Below are 22,510 nucleotides of genomic sequence, written 5' to 3'. Positions count from 1 at the left end.
AGTGGTAAAATGGAAACTATGGAATAGTCTTCACTGGAACTTATTCTAGAATTGATTCATTACAAGGGGTATTTCTAAAAGCAATCAATATAAAAAGGCTACTTTAAAAAAAAAAAACATACTGTGTATTCAAGGGGATTATCCAGTTGTCTCTGGGGATCAGGAATATGTTTTTTCCTGGTGAATGCAGACCTATCTTTTATTATCTTTATTTATTTACCTTTTACCTTTTTTTTGTCTTGCTCTGGATAGGACCGTGCGGTGGGGTGGTAGAAAATGTAGTTTTTGCATCCGTAACACATCAAGAGATGATGGATGACAGTGGTCTCAACTAAAACACATATGCACAATGCACACATCTAATTTTTCTGTGCTACAGGGATACACTTATTGGAGATGAATGCCAAATCAGACTCAAATCAATCCTTATCATCTTCTCATATGTTTTATCCCCACAAAGTACCATCTACTAAAATTAATAAAATAGTCATCCTTATTCAGTCACTGGCAGAAAAGGTTATGAATTTGTAGCACTACCCCCTTAGGAGTTGCAAGAGATTCGGGTCCCCCTATAGTCCTGCACAACCAGGCATCATGCATTTCCTCATTCAGCCTTGCATTAGGAGACAGAAACCAGTCCTTGAGCTTTGTTTTAAAGTTTTATTAGGGAATTTAGAACTTGGATAGGGTAAGGGGTGTATGGGATGCCCAAGGGAAATGGGAACTGAGGACAAAACTCCTTAGCAACTATGTACAAGTCTTTACAGCAAAGTTTATCTTCTGTAGAGCTAGCCAGCATCTCCTGTAGTACCATCCCAAACCCCAGATGACACCTCTCCTCATCCAGCTGTACTGGGTGAATCCCTGGGCAGGGGATCCAATGCCTGCCACTGCAGTGTGAAACAGTCCCGGGTAAGATAGCAAATCCAGTTCCCCACTAGAGTGCTCCTTTCCTCTTACTGGCCCAGGGGGTGCAAGTTTACTAACTTGGTCCCTCTCCTGTGCTGCCAGTGGGCCGGTGGCCGCTACCAGGCTTTCTACCTGGGCCGCTCCTTATCTGCCACACAGGTGGTCCTCTTTTAGGGGGCTGGTGAAGTCCAAGCTTTCCACCTTCCAAGGTCCTCTGCCTACAGGTAAGCCCCTCTCCATCTGAGCCCCCTCACAGCCTCCTGCATCCAGCCTTGCATCCTTCTCTCTCTTCCACCTCTCCCCTCCAACTCTCCTGCTGCTGAGCAGGCTCTCTTACTTTTAAGGGTTGACCTGGCCCCTTGCCAAGCCTCCTATTGGGGATTGGCCAGGATCCCTCAAGAGTACAAGCCAGCCACTCCTCAGAGCCACCAACTGCCTCTAGACCTTTCTCCAAAGCTTGAGAGTAGGAGGAAATTCCAGAGGGGCTGGCCTTCAAAGCCTCTCAGCCCTGACCACAATTTGACCTCCTGACTATTATACCCAGGATGCTATTCAGCCCTCCTCTCTAACGATCAGGACTCTAGCTCCCCCTAGCTAACTAGGAGGGCACTACAAATTTAATTGAAACAGCCAGTCTGTATGCTGCTCACTGGCATTAAAACTTCAAAATCTGTTTAAAAGCAGCCTGTCCTGAAAAAATCACAGAGGTTATTAATGCTAACAATTCCTTCAGGCCCGGATCACACTAGTGCGGGCCTTGTGGCCCATGTTTATGCTGGGACAAAAGCCCATTCATTTGAATGGGCTGCTGTACCCCACTTTTCACACAAGGAAAAGGTGCATGCACCTTTACCAAAATGCATCCAAACGGAAGCAGTATGGTCTTTTTGACCATGCAGTTTCTGTGTGGTTTCTGCACCAGCGATTGCAATGTGGGATGAGATGCATGATGATTCTATTTATTATTAATGAAACTTCCCCCCCCCCCCCAAGTTTAGCAAGAGAAATGCAATGTGGCTGTGGGAAGTCAATGGTCTCAGGTGATACACAGAGATTAAACAAATCCTCCTTGTACCTGTTTATCTGTGGTTTTCTCTTATCTTATAATTTAGAAAGCTTGTCTGAGAGTTCAGAAAAAGGGGGCGGAGAGATGAAATTACACGCTGCAGAGCTCAGTGAGGAGAGCTCTGAGAGCTGATTGGAAGCAAAGAGACATACCCTTCTTCACACAGCTCACAGGAACAGAGCTAAGGCTGTCAATCTGCTGGAGGTCCCTCCCTCGTCACCATTTCTCTCTTGCTGTCATGAAACCTTGTCAGAAGTGACTCATGTTGTTAGCAGAGGAACAGGGCAGCAGACAGAAATGACACTAAGGGTTTATTTACACTTGCTTCGAATTGAACACACATTAAAACATTAACCACTTCAACGTGTTTTTTATATGGTTTTTTGTGTTGCTCTGGTGATGCTTTATTGAAGCTTTGCAAAAGCCATGTGTGTGTTGATTTTCAATTTGTTTTAAAGGGGCCCAGCAAAACCCTAGCTCAGTAAGACCCCACTCAGCAGATTCGCAGCTCATTGGTACCCTCGTTCAGCAGATGCCTTGCTTATTAGTACCCTCATTCAGCAGATCCCCAGCTTTAGTACCCTCGTTCAGCCGATGCCTCACTCACACTGATCCTCCCCTCTCTCTGGTCCCCGTTCACCACCCGATATATTGATCCAACATTGCGCAACACATGTGACATCGCTAGTTTCTCTTTCTCTGGTCCCACAGCTCTGCTGATCCTCTGCTGCTCAGTCTTCTCTCTCCGGTCTCCTTCCGCTATAGTGTTCCAATGTTGCACACCATGTGTGGCCTCCACTATTTGCTCCTCTGAACACCAGCTGTGATGTCTGCACCAAACCCTCCCAGAATAAATACACATGAATCAGTAGTGACTGCTGGTGATGTCTTTCTGGTTCTCTTGTTGGTGCATCCTGGGAAATCTCATACCTGCAATACCTCCAAAACAAAGCAAAGCCAAATCTGAATAAAAGCCTCTCAAAAGCTGCAGGTGCTGTAAGCGAGCTTTGTCGTAGACTTCTGTGGAGGCTTTGAAGATGCTTTGAAGCACCAAAAAAGTGACTTGGGGTATAATTTGTGAAGCGAAGCAAAAGCAAAGCAAAGCTAAGCAAACTCAATGTGTAAACAGGACTGGAAGCTTTCCATTTTATTTAGAGACAGGGAGTTTGATTGGCATTCAGAGTGCTTTAAAAAAGTGTGTCCAATGCCATATTTTGAAGCACGTGTAAACAATCCCTTAGTGCTGTTAATTGAGACAAGTACACACTATAGAGGGATATGCTTGTTCATATTTCAAGTCTGAGGTCTACAACCACTTTAAAGCCAAATCAATAAAACCTGACCATTGTAAACATTTCCTTTATCTTTACCCGGACAATTTGTTCTGCATGTAAATGTAGAAAAAATATAAAGGCAATAAAAATGGGATACATGAAATGCTACCATTACATTTATTAACATGTGTCTAGGGTTAAAATGAACAATCATATATTCAATAACATGTCAAATGTATTTCTAGTCTTTTCCTATTAATCAAAACAATTCATAAGATTCATAAGAAAACTAAACTCTAACCCTCATAAGAAACTAAACTCTCACTTGCCTTTTCATGACATTTTGAATTGTTGGCGCACGTCCTGCTGCAATGTAAGTGTAACAACTGGCATTTCTATTTGTAAGTAGTGGATATGCCAGATTTTACTGCAACAATGTTTGTTAAAATCCCTGCAATGTACATTGATCACCCAGAGGGGATCGTTTTTTTTTTTCTCAACAAAAGTGGAGTAGCACTTTAACATACTGTAACTACCTATGTAGTTCCAGGCAGCCAGTGTTGTCTCAGTCCCCTGATACTGCCACTTACCTTGTGATTCAATACATAGTTACCAGCATGGCCAGATCTAGGGGGGGGGGTGCTTGGGGGGGCCGTGCCCCCCCAGATTTTTATTTGTGCTCCCCCCCTTCCCCAGGCCAGCGTCCCCAATGGACATTGTACCTAGGACCACTGGGTTTCTTCCAAATTCCCTCAGTGCTTTGGACAGGGGGCAACCTGACCGGGTGAACTAATTACAGGTCAGACAGGAGAAGTGTCAGTGGCAGAGAGCACATGGCTTGATTACCCACCCCCTATCTCCTCCATGGACTGCTCACCTTCTGGAAATGTGAGTGAGGCGGGTAATCAAGTCATGTACCATCTAAGAGTGGTCTGCCATATGGAGGATAGCTGTTATGAGAGGAGGTGGGGAGAGAGTGGAGGGGAGATAAGGAGAGCACAGGGGACCTGCACTTACTCCAGTAGTTCCCTTCTGTAAAATTTGAGGAGGGAAGAAGGAAAGGAGGGGGGTAGAGGGAAGGGGTGGGGGGCTTGTGGAGGAGGGGATATTTGTGCTGGGATGAATAAATGGGGGGGGGGGATTGTGCTTGGAAAGGTAATTTGGAGGGGCTTGTGCTAAGGGGAGGGATTTGTGCTAGGAGGGAGAGTTTGGGGGGGGGGGGGGATTTGTACTAGGAGGGGGGATTTTAGGGGAGTATTTATGCTAGGAGTGGGGATTTGAGGGAAAGGATTTGTGCTAGGTGTGGGAATTTGTGGGAGAGGATTTATGCTAGGATGGGGGATTTTTTGGGGGGGAATTACACTAGAAGTGGGGATTTGGGGTAAAGGATTTGTGCTTGGAGGGGGGATTAGGGGAGGGAATTTGTACTAAGATGGGGGATTGGGGGGGGTTGTACTAGGAGGGGGGATTTAGGGATAGAATTTATGCTAGGAGGGGGATTTTGGAAGAAAAGGGGATGTGTGCTAGGAGGGTTTTTTTTTAGGTGAGGGGGAGTTAGAGCTGGAAGGTGAGATTGGGGGGCAAGGTATGTGCTGGGAGGGAAAGTAGGACTGTGAGGATGGGGAATTTTTGCATTTCTGTTTGGGGAGAATTTTGGGGAGCTTGCAGTTGGAATATATGCATAGGAGTGAGTGTGTTGATTAGTGCTGCGTATTTATTTTTTTGGGGGGGGGGGGGATTTCTGCTGAGACATAATGATTACACATCAGGAGGGGGATGTAGTTCATCACCTTCGCCTTGGGGGCTAGATGACCTTGTCCCAGCACTACACACAAGGCATTGAACAAATCTCCATTTCCCCACATAACACATAGCTGAGATCAGATTCCCTTACAGACACAGCCTCAATCTGCACAATGTGTAACTGGCTGCTATGTTGCAATTCTGACCTGTGAAATTCCCTGATCTCATTTGCAGCTGCAGTAGACAGTTACACACTGTCTGGAGGGATATCGATCTCAGTTATGTGCTGTGTGGGGAAGAGGAGATCTCTTGAGTGCCCAGCCAGCAGTGACCCTCTCCTCAACTCTACTATCAACTGCCTTAAGCCCTGATGACCCCTGTCCTCTGCACAGCAGACCACTATCCTCTATCCTGCTGACCCCTGTCCTCTGCACAGCAGACCACTATCCTCTGTCCTGCTGACCACTGTGCTCTGCACAGCAGACCACTATCCTCTGTCCTGCTGACCCTTGTCCTCTGCACAGCAGACCACTATCCTCTATCCTGCTGACCCCTGTCCTCTGCACAGCAGACCACTATCCTCTGTCCTGCTGACCACTGTCCTCTGCACAGCAGACCACTATCCTCTGTCCTGCTGACCCTTGTCCTCTGCACAGCAGACCACTATCCTCTGTCCTGCTGACCCCTGTCCTCTGCACAGCAGACCACTATCCTCTGTCCTGCTGACCCCTGTCCTCTGCACAGCAGACCACTATCCTCTGTCCTGCTGACCCTTGTCCTCTGCACAGCAGACCACTATCCTCTGTCCTGCTGACCCCTGTCCTCTGTCCTGCTGACCCCTGTCCTCTGCACAGCAGACCACTATCTTCTGTCCTGCTGACCCCTGCCTGCCTTGATAACCCACTGCACACTGCCCTACAAACTAATGGCCTCTGTACACTGCCCTACAAATTGCTGACCCTATTCTCTGCCCTGCTAACCCCATGTACACTACCCTACTGACTCTTACACACTGCCCTACTGACCTCACATACTCTGCCACCCTGACATGTTTTACTGCATCCCCAAATTAGACAGGCTAGATCCGGCCTGGTTACCAAGTACAGTCCAAGTGATTACTGTGGGGATGTGGGGGAGAGACTAAGGTAATATGTTTGCTCACCTGCAGCAGATTGACAACATCATTCTCTAGAACTGCACCTGCATAGGCATAGTCACATGTCTTGGCCTCAAGAACTGCTTCCTAATTATAAAAGGTACAGATTTTTTTAAATTATATTGTTCTGTATAATGTGACATGACATGAATGTACTTCTAGTTTCTTATAAGTGTAACATGCACACTATACTTTTTTATATTAAAGTGGACCTGCAGCTAGACTATAGACATGAACGTTTTCACATACTCTTAACAAGCAGTAAAACAGTTTTAAAAAACCTCTCTGTCCTCTTCAGCTGCTTGTACTGTGAAATAATTAATCATCACAGATACTCAAATATCATAACAAAGACTCTAAAATCCCCCCCCCCCATCATCCCTTCTCACTGGGACATCATCATTGTCATACTCACATGCCGAGCAAATCCAGTGTCGATCTGTTGTGATCCGCTAATCTGCCACTACACACCAGGTCTCATGCTGCCACCTCCCTTTCTTCATCATCTGGAGCTGACTGTCTCTTCCAAGCTCTTGCAGACGACCCCCTGAAGACGCAACACAAGGTCCTTCCTCCTCCAGTGTTGTAATGCTTCCACCAAATGCCGGAGGCTACAAAGATATCCCTGGAGGCTGTAGCAGCAGGGTGCTGTCATTCTTGTCTAAGCAAGAATGGAGGCAGAGAATGGAGTGGACCAAGAATCAAGAAAAAATTTCCCAAAACAAACATTTAATATATTGCAATTTACCAATTCTTAAATGTGGTGGCTGCATTAGGTTTCTTTTTTAGGCTTTCTTTGCTTAATTTGCACTTGGTAATCCAGTCAGTAAGTCTGTCATTTTTTAACAGGACAAGCTGTCCTACAGATGTAACAGTATTAGACAAACCATTTAACAACCTTAACCTCTAAAAAGGGTTCAGAGGCGGTTGTACACATACTGCAGCAAACAAAACCCATTCAATGAATGAGCGCTGCCTGTCAACTACCCTCCAAAAAGCGATCCACTGCAGATTGCTTTTTAGAGGAGTGGAAAAGTTACTACAAGTGTAAACAAGCCCTAAGTGGGTTTCTAATAGTTTACAAGCATCTGATGTTTGTTAACATTAGAAGGGTGGCAAGTTTACCAAGATTCTGATCTCCCTGAAAAATAAAGGGGAAAGGAACCCTGATTTAATTTCATGGTGAGAACTGTGAAGATAAATTGCTCCTCAATGCCTATAGCTACATGGGGGATTGTTTCAATGTTCTTTTATTACTTTAATTTGCATAAAGTAAGCTCAGGTTCACTTTAAAGTATAACTAAAGACAAAACTTTTTTTTTTAGTTTTTGGATAGAGCGGAGAGGGATTAGAACACCTGTTAGGTTTTTATCACTGTCTGTCCCCCGTTAGGAAGATTCTCCCTCTTTATACTGTATGTCCTGTTTTCATCAAAAGTGAAAGTAAAAAAAAAGTCCAGAAAAGTAATAGAGGGGAAATCTTTCAGTTGGGACACTAGTTCTGGTGACCTGGGGGGCCCCAATGAATTCCCTTAATTTACAGGGATTTCCTCTCAATTCCTGTTTTGGCTATGGGGCAGGAAGTAAAGGAAAATCTCCAAAATGGGACACAGATGGTGTAAAAAAATCTGACAAGGGTTATAACCCCTGTATAAATAATGACAGCAAAAAAACACTCTCAATGTATATATATATAATATATATATATGTTTTTCTTATCTCTACTATCTTACTGTGCTCTGATTTAAAGTGGTTCTAAAGGCTTAAGATTTTTTACCTTTATACATTTTATGTATGAAGGTAAAAAACCTTCTGTGTGTAGCAGGCCCCCAGCCCCCTCTAACATTTAGCTGATCCCCATCCCAACCAACGATGTCCACAAGAGCCTCGGTTCTCCAGAGACTCTCACTCCTGATTGGCTGATGCAGCAGCTTGAGCCATTGGCTCCCACTATTGTCAATCACAGCCAGTGGGCCAATCAGAAGAGGGAAGGGATGAGGCCGAGCCGCAGGTATCTGTGTGAATGAACACACAGAGCCGCGGCTTGAGAGAACGCCAGCTTGGGTGCCCCTATAGCAAGCTGCTCGTAATGGGGGCACCTGACAAGAAGTAGGGGCCAGGAGCGCCGGCGGGGGACCCGAGAAGAGGAGGATCCGGGCTGCTCTGTGCAAAACTACTGCACAGAGAAGGTAAGTATAGACATGTTTAGTATCTTTTTAACAAACAGTCTTTTGGTTTAAAGAATAATTTTCAGGCATTGGTATGCTATACATAGTTACACTAGTCCAACTTGAACCAATGTAACTATGTATATATCATACCTAGCTGGCACTGCTAATTAAAATTAAACCCCAAACCAAAATTGTCATATATTGCAGCTTACCGTCCATTAGATGCAGTGGCCGCATTAGTTTTCTGTTTTAGAGTTTTCACTCCTTGCAAGCCTGCCCTTCATGATAAGGCAGACTATTTTTTTACAATATTACATCCACATACACAACCAACATTGAAGTTCAAATATTTGCAACCCAGGCCCAGGTTTATCTGAAAGCTGCACACTACGCAGCCAGGGGCATTGAAGATGTAAGAAAATATATATTGGAAAGATTGGAGCCATTCTATAGTCATCCCTCCCTCCTAGATTGTAAACTCCAAGGAGCAGGGCCCTCCTATCCCTCTTGTATTGAACTGTATTGTTTCTGTATTGTCTCCTGTTATATTGTAAAGCGCAGAGCAAACTGTTGGCGCTATATAAATCCTGTATAATAATAATATCAGAACAACGCTGTGACAAAAATTAGCTTGAAAGCTATAAATCCCCAACAGCAGCATTTTTCTCACCGTGGAACAAATCCTCATCTGCTCTCACAGCATTCACTTTCAACTATATCCAGAAGAGGGCGCCATTTCTTCACTAATTATAATTCACATTGTTATTGGTAAAGGTTTGAATGAAATTGTGAAAATAACAAGGTTAGTAAATGTGTTTCTTGGAACAATGTTGCCAGTCACGTGTACAATGTGTACCTATGATCAGGGGGGGACTGACAACTCATGGGGCCTCCGGGCATGAGGGGATCATGGGGCCCCGTGTCCTTGCCCAAACTCAAAAAAACCTATGAAAAAGGTACCAGGGGCATCTCATGGGGCCCCCTGCTGACCTCGGGCCCTCAGGCAGTGCCCGAGTTTCCAAATGGTCAGTCCGCCCCTGCTATGATGTTTTTGTTTCTTTTTAATTACATAAGATTAAGTAAAATAAAATAACTAAAAATATAAATGAAACAAAGGCCCTGTAGTCATATAGTTTAGGGTCTATAATAATAATAACAATAATAATAATAAAGGTGAAAATTAGGAAAAAAGAATGGCAAGAGAAAATGAATGCAGCCACCACATTTAAGGATTGATAAACTGCAATAAAGTACATTATGGTTTATGGGTTTTAGATACACTTTAAAAGTAAACCTAACTGGTCCCAAAGAGCAACAAACTTGCGTGTTTGCTTTTACTTTACTCCAATATCCTAAATATAGCCCTAAAGACAAACTTTTTTTTTAGTTTTGGATAGAGTAGAGGTGGATTAGAACCCCTGTTAGTTTTCATTGCTGTCTATGCCCCTGTTAGAGAGATTCACCCTCCCTATTTGTCCTGTAGACATGTGCAGAACAAAAAAAATGTTTAGCTTCATTTTGATTCGCTATTTAAATAATTTTGTTTTGTTAAATTCGTTTAATTAGTTTAATACATTTTTAGAATTTGTTTTGTTTTGTTTCATATTCGTCTTTATTTCTATTTGAATTCAATTCTACCAAATTCAAATTCTAATTTATTCTAATTGAAATTTTGGAAGATGGTTATATTCTTTTCTATTTTATTGTTTTTTTTCTATTCTATTCTATTCTTTTTGCTTTATTTTCTATTCTATTAAAATTCAAACTTATTCGATTCAAAATTTGAATTTTGGAAGACGGTTATATTCTATTTTATTCTATCCTATTGAATTCTATTCTATTATTTTTTTCTATTCTTTTATATTGTATTCTATTCTGTTCTATTCTATTGTTTTTCTATTCTGTTCTGTTCTATTCTTTTATTGTCTATTCTATTCTTTGCTATTCTAATCTATTCTACTCAATTCTTTTATATTCTATTCTATTCTTTTCGTATTCAAATTCAATTAGAATTTGTTTTCGAATTCTGTCCAAATTTAGTTTCCTTATTTCAGATTCTTTACTATTGTAATTTGGAAATTTAGAGACATCCAAATAATGAAAAATTTGTCAGTATTCGAAACAAAAGGAACCACATTTCTACTATCCTGTGTACCATTATCATCGAAAGTGAAAGAAATAGCAAATCCCAAATTTGGGGTTGACATCAGAACAGGAATAGAGGGGACATTTTCCAAAGGGGACATTACTACTGGTGACAACCAGGGATTCCCTAACTTTGGAGGGATTTCCTTTCACTTCCTGTTTTGGCTGTTGGACAGGATGTAAAAGAAAATCTCTCCACATAGACACAGATGGCAAAAAAAAATGATGGGGGTTATAACCCTCCCTTACTCTATCCAAAATGAAAACAAATGTTTTGGCTTTAGTTACACTTTAGGTGCAATGTTAGAATCAGATTTGTTGCTGCAAGCAAGAACATTGCCATTAGACATTGATCAATAAAGCCCATGTAATGGCATTAAAGAAGGAACAACACAGTATATCAGCATTATATAGAATACAGAACTAAACATACAGTATACAACTTTGTATGTTCTATGAACTATAAGAAGTTAAAGTAGTTGTAAAGACTGAAGGTTCTATGCATGAAGGTGAAACACCTTCTGTGTACAGCAATGCCCCCAGCCAACTCAATACTTCCCTGAGTCTCATCGCAATCCAGCAATGTGAATGACAGCCTTGGCTGTCCCAGGTCTCTGCCTCCACATTGGCTGAGACAGCAAGCGGAAACCATTGGCTCCCACTGCTGTCAATCACAGCCAGTCAGCCAATGAGGGGAGGGGTAGCGGAGCAAAGCTGCGGCTCCGTGTGTGAACGGACACATGGAGCAGCAGGTTCCCCCATAGCAAGCTGCTTACTATGGGGGCACCCGATAGGAGGGAGGGGCCAGGAGAGCCTGAAGGGGACCTGAGCAGAGGAGGATACAGGCTGCTCTGTGCAAAACCACTGCACACAGCAGGTGAGTATAGAAATGTTTAATATTTTCCAAAGAAAAAAAAAATAACCTTTAGATTTACTTTAACCATTAGCCGCCCGGCCAATGGCCGTTTGGCAGCTTCAGAAGTATCTCTGCACTCCGGGTGCACGCCATTTGGCGTGCTCCCGCACATGCGCCGTTTGCGCTAATGCAGAGCGGTGCAGCAGTGCGATCTGTCACCGGCCGTGCACCTCGGACACGGTCAATGACAGATCCGAGTACCGGCTCCCGTTGCTGGTACCATGTGACCTGCTGTGACCAATCACAGCAGGTCACATGACAGTTGTGTACAATGGATGGCTTCATTCATGATGCCATCCATTGTATACTAGTGCCTAGCTGTGAATGGTCACAGCTAATCACATGCACATGTTCCGTCTCCCGTACGTCTTTCCTGCCGTTCCGTCTCCCGTACGTCTGGTACGTCCCGATGCTCGCAGGGAATTGAACCCGGAAGACGGATGCCAGCCGGAGGAGATGGCTGGGGATGTTGCAGGGAGGACATTGCGGGAGCGCAGGACAAGGTAAATGCTGGAGGGAATCTCTGAGCAACGCTGCAGGGTATTCCCGAGTGTAGCTCGGGGTTACTGCTTTTGGTACTGAAAGTTAACCCCGAGCTACAGTTGGGAATACTGCCAAGGGTGGACTGACCATTTGGAAACTCGGGCCCAGGGTCAGTAGGGGGCCCCATGAGACGCCCTTGGTACCTTTTTCATAGGTTTTTTTGAGTTTGGGCAAGGACACAGGGGCCCCATGATCCCCTATTGCCCGGGGGCCCCATGAGTTGTCAGTCTTCCCCTGGCCAGGGGGGTTAATAGCAAAAAGCCAAAAACATTGTTTTTTTCTCAAAAGTTTTTTTTTTATAGCACAAAAAATAAAAAATGCACAGGCGATCAAACACCACTAAAAGAAAACTCAATTAGTGGGAAAAAAAGGAGGTAAATCTCATTTGGGTGCAGCGTTGCATGACCGCGCAATTGTCAAAGTCACACAGTGCCTCAGCGCAAAAAATGGCCGGGTCAGTAAATCCTTTGTTGGGCAATAACTCCTATACGGTGCACGTTCAGATGTTCATTTGACCTACAGATAGGCTTTATTGTAAGCTGCCCTACAGGTAAAGGATACAACCGTGGGTTTACTGCCACTTTAACAGAGCAGACATCAGACCTTGATTTGGCTGCTCAGCAGGCGCAAGTACTGATCACTCAAGTGTTTCCGTGTGTGAAAGTAACCTGAAGGAATAAAGTTTTTTTTTTCATTGGGTCCGGCACCTCATTTACTCGCTCCGCAGATGCGCTTCTGCTCAACGTCAAGAGAGCTCAACACTCCCCTTTCCTGCCGAGAAGCCAATCGGTACCCATCACACTGCAAGGTCCCTCCCCTCCCTGTTAGTCCCTGGGTGCGGTGCTGGAGACAGGCAGGGAGGGAGGAGGAGATAAACAACGAAATGGTAAAAATATTAAACTTTCAAGCCGCCATAAAGCCTCTTTCATTTTTAAAAGCCCCTCCCCCCCGACATTCCTAAAATCACCTCTGAATTAAATATGGTTTTGCTTAAAATTATCTTCTTTTTTTTTATCAGGACAAGTATATGGGGATTCCGATGGGGGTGAATGGGAAAACTACAAGTCCCAGCATTTACAAGCTCCAGAAACAAAAAATATAAATGCACATTTTTCTTACCTGCAAAAAAATGTGCAGTTATTTTTTCTTAAAAGGTGAACTTATCCTTTAAGTCAGGGGTCCCCAAATGTTCTAAAAGAGGGCCAGTTTACTGTCTTTCAGAGTTTAGGGGGGCCGGACTAGGGTCAGTGAGAGTAGATAATGTCCTGGTGTGCAGTGGGAGTAAATCAAACTTTGGTATCAGTGGAATTGTCCCCCATTGTTGGTGTCAAGGGAAAGAGTTATACCCCATTGTTGGTGCCAGTGGAAGGAATTGTCCCTCATTATTGGTGTCAGTATGAGGAATAGTGCCCAATCATTGGTATCGGTGGAAGGAATTATCCGCCACTGTTGGTGTCAGTGGAAAGAATAGTGCCCCATTGTTGGTGTCAGTAGAAGGAATAAAGCCCCATTATTGTCAGTGGAATGGTCCCCCATTGTTGGTGTCAGTGGAAATAATTATCTCCCATTATTATCAGTGGAAGGAATTGTCCCCCATTGTTAGTGTAAGTAATTTTCCCCCATTGTTGGTGTCAGTAGAAGTAATTCTCCATTATTGTCAGCAGAAGTAATTGTCCCCAATTGTTGGTGTCAGTGGAAGTAATTGTCCCTCAGTGTTAGTATCAGTGGAAGGAATTGTCCCCCATTGTTGGTGTTAGTGGAAGGAATTGTCCCCCATTGTTGGTGCCAGTGGAAAGAATTGTCCCCCATTGTTGGTGTCAGTGGACGTAATTCTCCCCCATTATTGTCAGTGAAAGAAATTGTCCCCCATTGTTAGTGTCAGTGGAAGCAATTTTCCCCCATTGTTGGTGTCAGTGGAAGTAATTCTCCCCCAATATTGTCAGTGGAAGGAATTGTCCCCCATTGTTAGTAGCAGTGGAAGTAATTGTCCCCCATTGTTGGTGTCAGTGGAAGGAATTTTCCCCCATCGTTGGTGTCAGTGGAAGGAATTGTCTTGTCCCCCATCATTAGTGTCACTGGAAAGAATTGTCCCCCATTGTTGGTGTCAGTGGAAGTAATTCTCCCCCACTGTGGTGAGTGGAAGGAATTGTACCCCATTGTTGGTGTCTGTGGAAGTAATTCTTCAGTAGAAGGAATTGTCCCCCATTGTTAGTGTCTGTGGAAGTAATTCTCCCCCAATATTGTCAGTGGAATTGTCCCCCATTGTTGGTGTCAGTGGAAGTAATTCTCCCCCATTATTGTCAGTGGAATTGTCCCCCAATGTTGGAGTCAGTGGAAGGAATTGTCCCCCATTATTGCCAGTGGAAGGAATTGTCCCCCATTATTGTCAGTGGAATTGTCCCCCATTGTTGGAGTCAGTGGAAGGAATTGTCCCCCATTATTTTCAGTGGAATTGTCCCCCATTGTTGGAGTCAGTGGAAGGAATTGTCCCCCATTATTGTCAGTGAAAGGAATTGTCCCTCATTGTTGGAATCAGTGGAAGGAATTTTCCCCCATTATTGTCAGTGGAAGGAATTGTTCCCCATTTTTGGTGTCAGTGGAAGGAATTGTCCCCCATTGTTGGTGTCAGTGGAAGTACAGTGGGGATTGAAAGTTTGGGCACCCCAGCTAAAAATTTGTATTAATGTGCATAAAGAAGCCAAGGAAAGATGGAAAAATCTCCAAAAGGCATCAAATTACAGATTAGACATTCTTATAATATGTCAACAAAAGTTAGATTTTATTTCCATCATTTACACTTTCAAAATAACACAAAACAAAAAAATGGCGTCTGCAAAAGTTTGGGCACCCTGCAGAATTTATAGCATGCACTGCCCCCTTTGCCAAGCTGAGACCTGCCAGTGTCATGGATTGTTCTCAATCATCGTCTGGGAAGACCAGGCGATGTCAATCTCAAAGGTTTTAAATGCCCAGACTCATCTGACCTTGCCCCAACAATCAGCACTATGGGTTCTTCTAAGCAGTTGTCTAGAAAACTGAAACTGAAAATAGTTGACGCTCACAAAGCTGGAGAAGGCTATAAGAAGATAGCAAAGCGTTTTCAGATGTCAATATCCTCTGTTCGGAATGTAATTAAGAAATGGCAGTCATCAGGAACAGTGGAAGTTAAAGCAAGATCTGGAAGACCAAGAAAAATATCAGACAGAACAGCTCGCAGGATTGTGAGAAAAACAATTCAAAACCCTCGTTTGACTGCACGATCCCTCCAGAAAGATCTGGCAGACACTGGAGTTGTGGTACACTATTCCACTATAAAGAGATACTTGTACAAATATGGTCTTCATGGAAGAGTCATCAGAAGAAAACCTCTTCTACGTCCTCACCACAAAAATCATCGTTTGAACTTTGCAAATGAACATATAGACAAGCCTGATGCATTTTGGAAACAAGTTCTGTGGACCGATGAGGTTAAAATTGAACTTTTTGGCCGGAATGAGCAAAGGTACGTTTGGAGAAGGAGCACAGAATTTAATGAAAAGAACCTCTGTCCAACTGTTAAGCATGAGGTTGGATCAATCATGCTTTGGGGTTGTGTTGCAGCCAGTGGCACAGGGAACATCTCACGAGTAGAAGGAAAAATGGATTCAATAAAATTTCAGCAAATTTTGGATGGTAACTTAATGCCATCTGTGAAAAAGCTGAAGTTAAAGAGAGGATGGCTTCTACAAATGGATAATGATCCTAAACACACCTCGAAATCCATGGGGGATTACATCAAGAGGCGTAAACTGAAGGTTTTGCCATGGCCTTCACAATCTCCTGACCTCAACATAATTGAAAATCTATGGATAGACCTTTAAAGAGCAGTGCGTGACAGACAGCCCAGAAATCTCGAAGAACTGGAAGACTTTTGTAAGGAAGAATGGGCAAAGATACCTCAAACAAGAATTGAAAGACTCTTGGCTGGCTACAAAAAGCGTTTACAAGCTGTGATACTTGCCAAAGGGGGCAGTACAAGATATTAACTCTGCAGGGTGCCCAAACTTTTGCAGACGCCATTTTTTTGTTTTCTGTTATTTTGAAAGTGTAAATGATGGAAATAAAATCTAACTTTTGTTGACATAAGAATGTCTAATCTGTAATTTGATGCCTTTTGGAGATTTTTCCATCTTTCCTTGGCTTCTTTATGCACATTAATACAAATTTTTAGCTGGGGTGCCCAAACTTTCGATCCCCACTGTAATTGTCCCCCATTGTTAGAGTCAGTGGAAGAAATTGTCCGCCATTGTTGGTGTCAGTGGAAGGAATTGTCCCCCATTGTTGGAGTCAGTGGAAGGAATTGTCCCCCATTGTTAGTGTCAGTGGAAGAAATTGTCCCCCATTGTTGGAGTCAGTGGAAGGAATTGTCCCCCATTGTTAGTGTCAGTGGCAGTAATTGTCCGCCATTGTTGGTGTCAGTGGAAGGAATTGTCCCCCATTGTTGGAGTCAGTGGAAGGAATTGTCCCCCATTGTTGGAGTCAGTGGAAGGAATTGTCCCCCATTGTTGGAGTCAGTGGAAGGAATTGTCCCCCATTGTTGGTGTCAGTGGAAGAAATTGTCCCCCATTGTTGGTGTCAGTGGAAGGAATTGTCCCCCATTGTTGGAGTCAGTGGAAGGAATTGTCCCATTGTTGGAGTCAGTGGAAGGAATTGTCCCCCATTGTTGGAGTCAGTGGAAGGAATTGTCCCCCATTGTTGGAGTCAGTGGAAGGAATTGTCCCCCATTGTTGGTGTCAGTGGAAGAAATTGTCCCCCATTGTTGGTGTCAGTGGAAGGAATTGTCCCCCATTGTTGGGGTCAGTGGAAGGAATTGTCCTATCGTTGGAGTCAGTGGAAGGAATTGTCCCCCATTGTTGGTGTCAGTGGAAGGAATTGTCCCCCATCGTTGGTGTCAGTGGAAGGAATTGTCCCCCATTGTTAGTGTCAGTGGAAGGAATTGTCCGCCATTGTTTGTGTCAGTGGAAGGAACTGTCCCCCATCGTTGGAGTCAGTGGAAGGAATTGTCCCCCATCGTTGGTGTCAGTGGAAGGAATTGTCCCCCATTGTTGGAGTCAGTGGACAGAATTGTCCCCCATTGTTGGAGTCAGTGGAAGGAATTGTCCCCCATTGTTGGTGTCAGTGGAAGTAATTGTCCGCCATTGTTGGTGTCAGTGGAAGTAATTGTCCCCCATCGTTGGTGTCAGTGGAAGGAATTGTCCCATTGTTGGAGTCAGTGGAAGGAATTGTCCCCCATTGTTGGAGTCAGTGGAAGTAATTGTCCGCCATTGTTGGTGTCAGTGGAAGTAATTGTCCGCCATTGTTTGTGTCAGTGGAAGGAATTGTCCCCCATCGTTGGAGTCAGTGGAAGGAATTGTTCCATTGTTGGAGTCAGTGGAAGGAATTGTCCCCCATTGTTGGAGTCAGTGGAAGGAATTGTCCCCCATTGTTGGAGTCAGTGGAAGGAATTGTCCCCCATTGTTGGAGTCAGTGGAAGGAATTGTCCCCCTTTGTTGGAGTCAGTGGAAGTAATTGTCCGCCATTGTTGGTGTCAGTGGAAGTAATTGTCCGCCATTGTTTTTGTCAGTGGAAGGAATTGTCCCCCATCGTTAGAGTCAGTGGAAGGAATTGTCCCCCATCGTTGGTGTCAGTGGAAGGAATTGTCCCATTGTTGGAGTCAGTGGAAGGAATTGTCCCCCATTGTTGGAGTCAGTGGAAGTAATTGTCCGCCATTGTTGGTGTCAGTGGAAGTAATTGTCCGCCATTGTTTGTGTCAGTGGAAGGAATTGTCCCCCATCGTTGGAGTCAGTGGAAGGAATTGTTCCATTGTTGGAGTCAGTGGAAGGAATTGTCCCCCATTGTTGGAGTCAGTGGAAGGAATTGTCCCCCATTGTTGGAGTCAGTGGAAGGAATTGTCCCCCTTTGTTGGAGTCAGTAGAAGGAATTGTCCCCCATCGTTGGAGTCAGTGGAAGGAATTGTCCCCCATCGTTGGTGTCAGTGGAAGGAATTGTCCCCCGTGTTGGTGTCAGTGGAAGGAATTGTGCCCCGTGTTGGTGTCAGTGGAAGGAATTGTGTCAGTGGATGGAATGGTGCCCCGGGGCCAGACAAAGGCAAGGAAAGGGCCACAGTTCGGTAACCACTGCTTCAAGCCATGAAATATCCGTAGTCAGAGTTGATCACATGAGCAATACCATGGCAACCACAGATGACAGAGAGGCCAGGATGGTGGCTTCCTTGTCTGAGAAGGACAGGAGGGTTTAGTTCCTCTTTGAAGGGACCATACCGCCAGAGAAGTGTCCCTAATACTATCTCTATAATGGGGAAGTTGGACTCCGGTGTGTGTAAATGGCCCCGAATGCCGAGCCTAGTGAGGTGAGTGTAGAAGGAGATGACGATAGACGAGCCGCCCGAGGACACAGAGACTGATCCGTGCACGGGAAAGGAAATGACTGGCAGGAACGGTGGGGGATGGGAACATGCTGGGACATGTAGTCACAGCACCTCCCCCATCACAGGGCAATCCCGGCTCTGCCTTCCTGGCGGTGGAGGGGTTAATCCTAGTCTGGAGTGGTCACATGACCCAATGACATCCCTCTGGGGGCGGGGTTACAGTCCTCCATTATTTCTAAGCAGCTCCTGGAAAAAATCTCCAGCGGGAGGATCGGAGGTCTGATCTATGCCGGTCACCGTACGGCGGTCCCCCGGGGGTATGTATGTGTGTACACCGACACCTACCGGCCTCCCACCGCCCTGCGTGCTGCGCTCAGCCCCGCAATCCTCCGTACTGCGCCGTGTGCTGCAGGCTGGGCTGTGTGATGGGGGAGCAGGACCGACCTGTCACACATCTGGGACCACTCTCCTCCAGGGACATGTACAGGACTGATCACCTGGCCGGGACCCCCAATACTGGGACATAAAGAGGACTGACATGTCAGGGACCCCCAATGATGGAACTTATAGAGGACTGACATATCAGGGACCCCCAGTGATGGAACATATAGAGGACTGACATGTCAGGGACCCCCAATGATGGAACATATAGAGGACTGACATGTCAGGGACCCCCAATGATGGAACATATAGAGGACTGACATGTCAAGGAACCCCCAATGATGGAACATATAGAGGACTGACATGTCATGGACCCCCAATGATGGAACATATAGAGGACTAACATGTCATGGACCCCCAGTGATGGAACATATAGAGGACTGACATGACAGGGACCCCCCAGTGATGGGAGATATAGAGGACTGACATGTCAGGGACCCCCAGTGATGGGACATATAGAGGACTGACATGTCAGTGACCCCCAATAATGGAACATATAACAGAATGACATGTCAAGGACCCCCAAGGATGGAACATATACAGGGCAGACATGTCAGGGACCCTCAATGATGGAACATATACAGGACTGACATGTCAGGGACCCCCAATGATGGAACATATAGAGGACTGACATGTCAGGGACCCTCAATGATGGACCATATAGAGGAATGACATGTCAGGGACCCCCAATGATGGAACATATAGAGGACTGACATGTCAGGGACCCCCAATGCTGGGACATATAGAGGACAGACATGTCAGGGTCCCCCAATGATGGGACATATACCAGACTGACATGTCAGGGACCCCCAATGCTGGGACATATACAGGACTGACATGTCAGGGACCCCCAGTTATTGGAAATATACAGGACTGACATGTCAGGGACACCCAGTGATGGGACATATAAAGGACTGACATGTCAGGGACCCCTAATGATGGAACATATACAGGACTGACATGTCAGGGACCCCCAGTTATTGGAAATATACAGGACTGACATGTCAGGGACCCCCAATGCTGGGACATATACAGGACTGACATGTCAGGGACCCCCAATGCTGGGACATATACAGGACTGACATGTCAGGGACCCCCAATGCTGGGACATATACAGGACTGACATGTCAGGGACCTCCAGTGCACCAGCCTGGTGACCCCTGACCAGTATACAGAGAGCAGTCCTGCAATGTGCTGTGTGTATACCATGTATGTTTGTGTATCTTTAGGCTGATGACACACGGGCTGTTTAATATTTTATTTCCTGAAATGAATGTTAACATTGCTTGTCTGTTCCCTGGAAATATATGTGCAGCTTTGCTGGAAATAACAGTCCTGGTAATGTGACCTATACAAATCATACTCCTATGAACACTAATATATCATCAATAAAAAAAATAATATATATATATAATTAGTGATAAAGCGATGTGACAACCACTGTGCTTCTCTTCTCATGTGGAAGCCCTGAGAGCACCTGCTACATCCACACTTGTATATGATATTGGAAACATCCTATTAATTATTGATGTATTATTATTATTATTATTGATGTATTATTATTTATTATTATTATTAGGTCCTATTGCTGAGGCCCGTCCACATCCTCGCAGCGCACAGAAACTCCTACTGTACCTTTGTTGTATGTGCTCTGTGCTGCTGTACATCGTTAATGAACTTGTCAGAAATGACTTTATTCACATAACAATGAAATGATCCAAATCAATCCAGAGAACCTACTTTCCTTCCAGATGCTGATGAACTCGAAGTCCCAGCATGCTTTGCATACTTTTTGCCACCAACATCTGGAGGGTAACAGGGCTCCATGACAACGGCACAGAAACTTGGCTGTCAGTATGCGAACACCCGGGTTGCCATGTTTCCCTGTGATTGGTCGCTGTCCTGTGCCCACACCCACCACTTCTACTATCACTACTTGGATTACAATGATATCTGCACTTTGTAGTTTCAAGGGATTGCTTTTATTATCAGTTCTGTTTAAAGTGCAACTAAAGACAAAACCTTTTTTTAGTTTAGAATTTAGTGGAGAAGGATTAGAACCCCTGGCAGATTTTTTTTTTTTTTTTTGCTGTCTGTGTCCCCGTTAGGGAGATTCACCCTCTCTATTTATCCTATTTTACAATTATTATTGAAGGTGAAAGAAAATTCCAAAATTTTGGGTTGTCACCAGAATGGTAATAGAGCAGAAATCTTCCAATGGGGACCCCCTCGGATTTCCCAACGTTGGAGGAATTTCTTCCTACTTCCTGTTTTAGCTAGAAGGCAGGATGCAAAGAGGAATCTCCCCCATGGGACACACAAAAAAACAAACAAAAAACCCCCAGAATCTTAAAGTCAAACTAAGTTTAAAAAAAACAAAAACTTTTGGTCTGTATTTTGGATAGAGTAAGGGAAAGATTAGGACCCCGTCATTTTTTTTTGTGGGCAGGAGTCCTAATCCTTCCCTAAGGGCCAGTGCACACCACATGCAGTCCAGTGCCTTTTTTTGTGCATCAAAAATGCATGGTAAGTAGGTTACATGGTTTCCTAGTGCGATCAGTTCCAGGGCGTTCCAGGAAAAAAAATAGAGCATGCTGCATTTTTCCTGCATGGGACTGTACTGTAATGTGATAAAATGCATAAAAAATTTACCAGACCCCAGTACAGCAAAAAAAAAAAAAGAAAACAGCAAAAATTAAGAAAAGCATCTTGAATAGAAAGGTGACAAAAAGCAACAAAATGCATTAAAAATGCACAGGCTGAAAAGTATCTGGAATACATTTTTTTGTGGTGTGAACTGGCTCTTACTCTATCCAAAATGCAAACCAATTGTTTTTTTATCTATTCGTTTTAAAGATTCTGTATTTTTTATTCTTTTATAAAAAAGTAGAGCATGCTGCATTTTTCCTGCATGGGACTGTACTGGAACATGATAAAATGCATAAAAAATGTACCCGACCCCAGTACAGCAAGAAAAAGTAAGAAAAGCATCTTGACTGCATCCATAAAGGCGACAAAAAGCAACACATCTGCACCAAACATGCATTAAAAACTCACATGCTGAAAAGCATCTGGAATGCATTTTTTGTGGTGTAAACTGGCTCTTGCTCTATCCAAAATGCAAACCAAAAGTTTCTTCTATTTTAGTTCTAAAGATTCTGTATTTTTTATTCTTTTATAAAAAAGTAGAGCATGCTGCATTTTTCCTGCATGGGACTGTACTGGAACATGATAAAATGCATAAAAAATGTACCCGACCCCAGTACAGCAAGAAAAAGTAAGAAAAGCATCTTGACTGCATCCATAAAGGCGACAAAAAGCAACACATCTGCACCAAACATGCATTAAAAACTCACATGCTGAAAAGCATCTGGAATGCATTTTTTGTGGTGTAAACTGGCTCTTGCTCTATCCAAAATGCAAACCAAAAGTTTCTTCTATTTTAGTTCTAAAGATTCTGTATTTTTTATTCTTTTATAAGTGTTTGTAATATAAATGTAGATGCCTCTTATGGGAAGAGCTTGTAATTAAAAAAAAAAAAAAAAAAAAAAAAAAATATATATATATATATATATATACATACATACACACACTGAGTTACCTCCCAGACCATCCTAGGTAATGCCCACATGTGATGCTGGGCCTCCATGATTGGAAGAACTGAAATCCAGGGACAGTAAAGCTGAGGAGTAGAGAGTTAAATAATGCTGGGCGTCCTTTAGCCTGGAAACTGGACAGGCT

At 44.0% G+C, this 22,510-nt stretch overlaps 1 protein-coding gene across 12 annotated transcripts in view; it reads left to right on the top strand.

The window, feature by feature from the left end:
- The first annotated feature begins 18,538 nt into the window (after positions 1-18,538).
- Positions 18,539-22,510, top strand: part of MYO18A (myosin XVIIIA) — a 462,365-nt gene continuing 458,393 nt past the window's right edge. For all 12 annotated transcript variants that reach the window (XM_089683011.1, XM_089683012.1, XM_089683010.1 and 9 more), the window contains exon 1: positions 18,539-18,645. The gene's annotated coding sequence lies outside the window, so the exon portion shown is untranslated. The remainder of the gene's footprint in view (positions 18,646-22,510) is intronic.

Source organism: Staurois parvus, unplaced genomic scaffold (assembly GCF_062004578.1).
Source record: "Staurois parvus isolate SC_StPar_1 unplaced genomic scaffold, SC_StPar_1.0 ptg000299l, whole genome shotgun sequence".
Lineage (NCBI taxonomy): Eukaryota > Metazoa > Chordata > Amphibia > Anura > Ranidae > Staurois > Staurois parvus.
Note: the sequence above shows the minus strand (reverse complement) of the source record. Positions and strands in the feature narration are given on the sequence as shown.